The sequence below is a fragment of the Pelecanus crispus genome, chromosome 1 (genome assembly GCF_030463565.1).
Source record: "Pelecanus crispus isolate bPelCri1 chromosome 1, bPelCri1.pri, whole genome shotgun sequence".
NCBI lineage: Eukaryota > Metazoa > Chordata > Aves > Pelecaniformes > Pelecanidae > Pelecanus > Pelecanus crispus.
The window spans coordinates 85,435,056-85,443,831 of NC_134643.1; positions in this window are offsets into that span (position 1 = coordinate 85,435,056).

An 8,776-nucleotide genomic window follows, 5' to 3' on the forward strand; every position below is an offset into this window, starting at 1 on the left:
GGAGCAAACATTGCTTACAAGGAAATGTCTAACAAGGGGGGGAGTTTGGTTTGAAGTGGTTTATTTACTCTGCCTCTGTGCTTTCTTTGTTCACAAAGTTATCTTTTTCTGATTTTGTTATCTTAGTTTTTAAATAAACCTTAAGTTTACAGTTTGGGATTCTTTGATTATTTTGGCATTCCCACTGCAAGTAAAAGGTGAAACATTTCACACTAACTCTGACTTGGTCAGGGTCTCATCCTGATGTCAAGGACAGGTAATCCCAAAGCAATCCAAACTTAACCTGTTAGAGCTTCTGTGGTTGGTGGCTGCAGAGAATTACAGGGCTGGTTTTAATTCTTTATGCAGTTGGGCAATAGGCTGACACTCATTTGGATAGGTCAGGCTGACAGTGTCAGCCTCATAGGGCACATCTTAGACACATGGCAGACTCCATTAGTGACCATTATCAAGAAGAACCTGCGACTGAGGGACATCTCCAAGAGATGTTCCTCAGGGCTTGTCCTATTTTCATAGACCTATATCCCAGTGTGTTTCAAGAAAAATCTCCTCAGCTACATTGCTGCTGATGAAGGGACTAACCAAGTGAACCCAGGGTAGTCACAATGCAAAAGTGGTCCTAGGAAAGTGCGCTCAGCATGCTGGCAGCAAGTGGCAGAGCTGAAGTTTGCCACAGAGCTACATCCTGGGGATCTCCTTTGTCAGAAGGGCCATTCTTTTCAGCCCTGTTTCCACCATCCTGTCTATCCTTGAGCCAACAAAAGGCAGGGTTTGTTTAGTTTAGAATTATTTTCACACAAATGCTCAGTAGCTTTCAAATTAAAATATACATTTATCACACTGGGTTGTCCCATTCTTGCAACAATGCTATCCCTTAGAGTCTGTGTTAGGATGGTAGGCAATTTATGCTCCAGTCACAAACTGTTACCATATTCCAATGAGAATCTATATAAAAACATTTGAAAAACCCTAAAAATTTACAAGTCAGGAAATACCAGGTTTCCCAGCCACCCAGGATTAACTGAGTTACTCTGCTCAGTTACTGAATGGGGCAATGTTCCTCCAGCCTCACTTCTTTAGTTAGTGAGAGGTGTCTCCTTCACTTCTAGCTGTGATGCCGCTGACATAAAAACATGATTTCCATGCAGTTCCCCCCTTGCTCAGTTTGATTTTAGTTAATCAGAATGATCCCTTCATGAAAGTATCAACAAACGAAGGTGGTGAAGGGTCTGGAGCACAAGTATTATGAGGAGCAACTGAGGGAACTGGGATTGTTTAGTCTAGAGAAGAGGAGTCTGAGGGGAGACCCTATCACTCTCTACAACTACCTGAAAGGAGGTTGTAGTGGGGTGGGTGTTGGTCCCTTCTCCCAAGCAGCTAGCGATAGGACAAGAGGAAATGGGCTCAAGCTGCATCAGGGGAGGTTTAGGTTGGAAATTAGGAAAAATTTCTTTATGGAAAGGGTGGTCAAGAATTGGAACAGGCTGCCCAGAGAGGTGGTGGAGTCACCATCCCTGGAAGTGTTCAAAAAATGGGTAGACGTGGCACTTTGGGACATGGTTTAGTAAGCATGGTGGTGTTGGGTTGACGGTTGGACTGATGATCTCAGAGATCCTTTCCAACCTTAATGATTCCTAGTTTTTACTCTCATTATAAATAATCCAGCCACCAAGCCAGGAAACATGAAATTGCTACTCTGTCCTTAACTGGTTTAGTGGTGGACTTGGCAGTGTTAAGTTAATGGTTGGACAAGATGATCTTAAACGTCTTTTCCAACCTAAATGATTTTATGATTCTATGAAATAGAGCCAAGTAGCTGAGTACACGCTGAAGAGAAAATCTGTGTGTATGTATATATGCATACACATAGATACAAATATACGCATTAACCCTCTGAAAAGCTTCCCTGGTTAAAACTGTTTGCTGATTAAGCTCTGCCCACATTCCATTTTAAGGAGCTGCCATTCTGAAAAGAAGAAAGAGTCAATGTTTCCTTTTCTGCCCATTCAACTACTAGATGAGGAGGAGGACCATAGGAGGAAAGAAGGATCATTTCCAGCATAGGAAATGCAAGTGTCATCCATACGGGGGTTTTTTTTCGGTTGGTTTGTTGCGTTTTTTGTTGTTTTTCCTAGTCCTGGTAACTTACACTTAAGCATGTTGAGTACATACCAAATGTTTGGAGAGGAAGTTACCAGGTGATCTTAAAGGTCTTTTCTAACCTAAACAATTCTATGATTCTATGACTCTACTGAGTCTCTAATGAGCATGTGGAAACTTAGATATAGGGTGGCTGTATTTAGGGGAACGGGTAATTTCCCTATCAAAATTCTAATCTCCATTTGTGGAGATGCTATAAAGTTTCAGTGAAATGGCTGTATATGTATTTTTAACATGACTAAGAATGTGGGCTTTTTTCCTTATTTCAGCATTAGAAATAATAGAATATTGAACTGAGGCTTAAACTATAGGCGTTACTGTTTGCTCCATCTATAAAAAAAGGAAAAAACCCAAATGTTTCTAAAAGTTCCTGTTGATATCGGCTTGCTTTTAGAAGGCTAGTTTTGCTTTCTTATCTACAACTTTCTTTGTTAAGAAATGGACCTTTCTATATGAACAGAAATGCTTGGCATATCCCTGACTGGTAGGAGTTTCCTACAGACCCCCTTGCTCCTCCTGGTCCTCGACTAGAGTCTGAGTGCAAGTGAGCGGTATAAAGGCTTCCTACAACTAAGCCAGTGCTTGAACTCCATGTTGCAATTAATATAACTATTTTGTCTAGGTGTGATATTTTCTTGATGCAGATTGGTCATTATTATGCTTTAATGTAGATATGATATAAGGTAGCTTATACTTGTAAAGCATATTCTCTTTCCTTCGTGAGCTGAACAGCAGAGTGACTGTATAGTAGCTATGCCTGTGTGATTAAAGTTTCAAAACTTCCAGCATTATAAAGGCCTAAAAATGTGTGAACCTTCTTTCTTGAGGGTTCATCTCAAAAAAAAAAAGATTAAGCTAATACTTTATTTGGCTTCCAGACTTTTTGGGTGTTTATATAAATGTATTTATCTTTTTAGAGAACTAGACAACCCCTGAATATGAATTAAAAAACAACATATTTGGTATCATATTTTTGGGAACACATTTTTGCTTTCATTTTTGAATTTGGGAAATCTGCTTGGTTTGGTAGAAAAAGCAACCTTATGACAGAAATACCTCAACGAAGTCACTGAAAGGAAATCCAGCTGTAGGTTAAGGCAGTTAGGTGCTAATCAGAAACTAAAACACTGAAAGGTAAGTGTCACTTCTAGTGTCACCAGGGTGCTAGATTATTCTGCTAGAGATGGAGACCGTGGATGTGTTTAAAACTAGCCGAGGTGTTTTGCTCTGAGGGGAACAGCAGTACAGTTTTAGTGAGGGAGGCTTTAAAGAAATGAGTTCAAAAGGACACTAAGTTAGGACAAAAGCTTTAGATTGTGGCAGAAATTACTTAGGAAAACAGTGTTTCACATTTTCAAACAGAAAAGGAAACAACATAGCAACAAACAAATATGACAAATGCTCAGCTTTCAAGGAGATGCAAGTCCCACAGGCCTCTTTTAAACATAGGAATATATTCTGCAAGAAGTCAGTGGAAAGGAGTGTAAATTGTAAAACATCATCACAAGGGAGAATTATGAGGGCTGGGACAAAATTTGAAGATCAACCAACCAGACACATAATAGAAAAAAATAATTTCAACTATGCAGAAATCCTCTGAGAGAATAAAGTGCATTTACAGAACAGATTAATTGTGGTTTTTAAGAAAAGTATGGAGTTTGCTGAGAAAGCAGTTTCTCTACACTGTGCTTCAACACCCCTTGGGGTTTTTTTTGCAATTAAGATACAAACAGGAAATTACATATCAGAAAACTTAGTATTGGAATAAACAATAACATAGGACCCAATACTTTGTCATGTTCTTAATGTGCTCAGGAATTAATTTTTTTAACTGAGGATAGCATAGGTGACTGTAAAAACTTGCAACTGTACAAAAGACTTGAGGGTAGCTATTGTCATACTAACATGTTTTACTTAACCTCAAAAACTTGTTTTCCAATGTAAATTATTTTCCCACTTCCTGCTCACCCTCTTTTCCGCATCATTCAACAGCAACTTCCAGCCTTGCACAACACTTAGAGACACTTTACCATTGACTGAAATATGCCAGTCATCTCCCCTATCTCGTAAATCAACAACAGGATTTCTCTTGCAATTGCAGTTACTTCATTACTTCAACAAAAATTTCATAATGGGATACAATGAAAGTCTTTTGGAGAGCCCAGCTGGCTCCTTGATTGCCATCTTGACTGTAGAGAGAACTGGAAAAGATAAGCGAAATCCAGTTTTCAAAAGCAGAAGTCATGCGTGTTGAATCCAGTTTTTTATCAGTGATATCTAGTGACGATATTAAGGAAAAGTAGCTGCCTAACCCTGCTGAAATATTACAAGCTAGTGATGGCAAGGAGCATACAGGCAAATTAAATATTTGCTATTTGCTCCTTAATTATTCTATAACAACTGCTAAGAGTAATGAGTCTAAAACATCTAGTATTTTACCAGACAAGCAGGAGGATAACACAATATCCAGAAAATAACCTGCACCAGTATTTTACAAAAATTTGTAATGAACACTTCAGATGGTAGAACTGGGAACACAGAAGGGCTTATAGAGGACTTTGGTGCAGCTTGAAAACAGAAAAAAATATTCACACAAAAGTTATTCTCTGGGACAATTAACACAGTATAAAAACAAATGTATGGTATGTACTAGTCCAGCATTAGAGGTCAGAGCAATTAAAAAATCTCCATTTTCCCCCAGGAATTTTGATTCAGATACACTTTGGGCCCTTCGAATAGTACATTATTACTTTATGCCAACAAAATTCAGTAAAGCAGGTATCATTTTGATGTACTGAACCCACAATCTGTCCAGAGTACATGTTGTTTATCCATTTCCTGACTTACTGTGTTTAGTAGTTTTTCCTCTCTCCTTAGTACTGGAACACTGTATGACACAGAGACCTGTTTCATGAAAGCTGAAGATGCCTGTGCTTTGTCTGTAGAGCTTGGGCATGGGATGAGTGAAGAAGTTGGGTTTGATGTCGGTGGCTGAGATGAAGCTACAACGAACCTTTCCTATGGAAACCACTTTGCTGGTTCAGGAGGATGTTTGTCCAAGGCCAGATTCTGACTAAATGGCGCAAATCAAATTTAGAAAAATGCCAATGACACCATTACTCTTATAGAAAAATATCTGCAAAAGCCGCTTGTGATACCTAATTAAACAAAGGATCTTGAGAGATCAAGATGATGTTTCCAATGCAGCTTCACTGCATGAGAATAGCATCCATTTCCCTTGGATGTGGGAGGCAGGTTCAGAGCATGAATAGGCCTGTTTGTTATTCAATTTATTTTTATAAGTTTGAAATTATTAATTACAGGAAAACTAGGTATAATTAATGCCATTTAGCGATGTTTGATATGAGACACAAGTAATGTGTAGGCATCTGTGATCCCAGAGGACACTTCTGGGTCACAAGTTTCTGCCAACTGGTGTTAAAGTTGGCGGTAAATACCATAACTCTGTGGTATCTGATCATTCCTGTTTCCTTTGTTGATTCTAAAGCACCTAGTCTTCTTCAAAGGGCCAGTAAAGCATCGATGCAGCCTTGATGAAGGGACAGCACCTTCCACTTGCTGTCAGATGAAATTTATTCTGCCACAGGGCTTCTGGAGGATCACTGACTGATATGGACAAGGGACCAGCTAATGCTCCCCAAATACCATCTCTGTGAGATATTGCCTGTTCCTTGTATCTAGACAAAACACAGACTGCTAGACTCGCGTCAATAACATAGGCAGTTTTCAAGTAAATTTTGAAGGAAAAGGTAATACAAATCACAGAGGTCAACTGGAGGAAAAAAACCCAATGTGAATATGTTCAAAAGGATAGCTCATCCTGGTCAGCTTTCTGTGAGTAGATGACTGACTCATCTGAAATTAGGATTTTATTAAAACATTTGGCTAGGATTCCACATAGCAAATTATTAACAAGCTTTTTGGAAAAAAATATCATATTTAATACATTCAGTAGTGGTCTTGTTGCAAAATGCAGACATTTGCTAGTAATGTCTAAAGTGACATAAGGTTATAATAATATAATATAAATATAATAATGCAAGACTGGAAGACAATGTCAAAATGGGTGAAGATTGAAGCCTAATACAGTAAGAATGTAATGAATGTAATGAATGACCTGAGGTGGACTGTAGTAAAAGAAAGTGAATGAAATGGAACAGCAGAAAGTACAGTGGTACGGACTAATAACAAGAATTAAACTGGGAGTTTAGCAGCTGGAAGTGACAAAATACTTGTGCACCTCAGTCAATGCTAAGTGACAGGGAACCACCTGTGTAGAAAAGCTGTGAAAAAAAATAGTGCAGTCCTAGAATGTATTGGATGAACATTTCCAGCAGAGATGAGACATTTTACTACCATTAGAGGAAAAAACACCCTTATCTGTAGTAATATGAAGAGTTCAAGCCACCCATGTTGAACCTGAACATCAGCTGTAACAAGTACACAGAATAATAACTAGCAGAGCCAGAACACAGAAAGGATAGATCTTACAAGAGGTGATTAAGAAAGTTTGCATGGACTAGCTTAGTGAAATGACACTAATGGAGGAAAGCATTTATTATCCATAACTGTATCAGAATTGGTCAGGATGGAGGGAGAAAAGTTAAGGTGAAGTACAAATCTGGCATGAAGTGAAGAATAAACTCTCCATCTTGATTTTAAGATGAAAATTTAATTTAGGGTAAGATATGCCAGGATTGCATTGAAAACTAGTCCAGTGTTAAAAATAAAGCCTGTTCAGAAACAATGTATTTGGTTTAGGATACAAGATTTTTTTTTTTTTTTAATTTACTCTGAAGTCTATGTTCCCTAAATTCCAGACCTAGTTTTTTAGAAAATTTAACTTGAAATAATAAATTTGATGATCAGGTGGACTTTTGGCTGTGTCTCCAAGCAGCTGAGACCTGGGGCTCTGGATTTGGCTCTGAAATGTACAACTGCACAAGGGGAATTTTATGGATAATTGCGATCAGAAATGGGGCAGTAATACCCAGCACTTGGCCATTAGACTGTGCCAAGCTCCCCCAAAACACAAGCAATTCATCCATTCATAGTAAAACAGTGCCTCCCTGTGGAAAGGGCCAAGGCCTAGTTGTAATAGCTCAGAGGAAATTAATTAAATATTTTATATTCTTCACCTGTTTATGTGTATTTCACACTTATGGGACATAACGACTTCAGCGTCTACCTGAATTCCAGCCCTTGTAGTTGTATGTTCTTATGCCCTGTGGCAATGCAGTGCAGTTCTCTACTGCTTGATCTTTTTTTTTGTTTTTCTTTCATGCTTAAACTTCTGCAAGTCTTTCTGCTGATAAGAAAAAAAAAAAATCAGTATTTTCTCTGTTTGGAAAAAGATCTGCAAATGGACAAGGGAAGCATTATGAACATAATATCTAGTCTAGGAAGTGAAATGGGCCAGTATCCTTTTCTGACTCAGGTGACATCTGATCTGACACAACTCACTTCTCTGCAGCAAAGCTCTCCTTCCAAAGCAGTTTGGCTGCATGCAAACTACGTAACCAGAATAACCCTTGACACATGCTAGTCACCAGATCATACTTAGCTTTTTGTGGGAGAATGCAAGTGTTTCAGGCTAAATCTAAGCAAAAGAAAATGTAACAACTCAACAAAACTGAGTTTTAAAGCAGCCTGCAAGCAAGATAATATGCAGGAAGGTTTTGCTGCTATTCTTGTCTCTGTCTTTCATATATTCTACTTTGTCCAATCTCTTTTACAGTGCAATGCTTTCCTCAAACACAGCTTGAAGTGCTAGTACTGAGGTCACAGCTACAGATCAGGGCCTAGCTAAATGGGTGCAAATATATGATTAAAAGATGCTTTCTCTGCAACACAAACACAAGACAAGAAACAACTGATGGAGGGAATGAAGAAATTGTTGTGATTCTGTGATTGCACCACTGGCCAAGGAATGGTACACATTACCTGGACCATCGATGGAGGTACCCTCCACTCGTTATGTGTGTGTGTTATCATTAGCATTCTAAATACATATCTAGTTATAACAAGGAAAGGAGACTATTCGATGGTGCAATTTTCTACTCTGGAAAAGAGAGAAGCACTCTTCCTACATTATAGGAAATAACAGATATGATCAGTTTTCAACCAATGAGTCCAAAGGCCTCATCATGGAAACTCTTGCTAGTATTACCTTATAGATGTGTAAGGAATCAAGAGACATTACAGATTGTGTTGGGTTTGCGTGGCAAGGTTTCGGTGGGGGGGGGGGGGGGTGCTACAGGGGTGGCTTCTGTGAGAAGCTGCTAGAAGCTTCCCCCCATGTCCAACAGAGCCAATGCCAGCCGGCTCCAAGATGGACCCGCCACTGGCCAAGGCCGAGCCCATCAGCGACGGTGGTAGCGCCTCTGGGAGAACATATTCAAGAAGGGGAAACAAGCAAAAAAACCCCTCTGGGACACAAACCGCAACTGGAGTGAGGAGTGAGAATATGTGAGAGGAACGACTCTGCAGACACCAAGGTCAGTGAAGAAGGAGGTAGAGGCGGTGCTCCAGGCATCGGAGCAGAGATTCCCCTGCAGCCCCTGGTGCAGCCCATGGTGAGGCAGCTGTGCCCCTG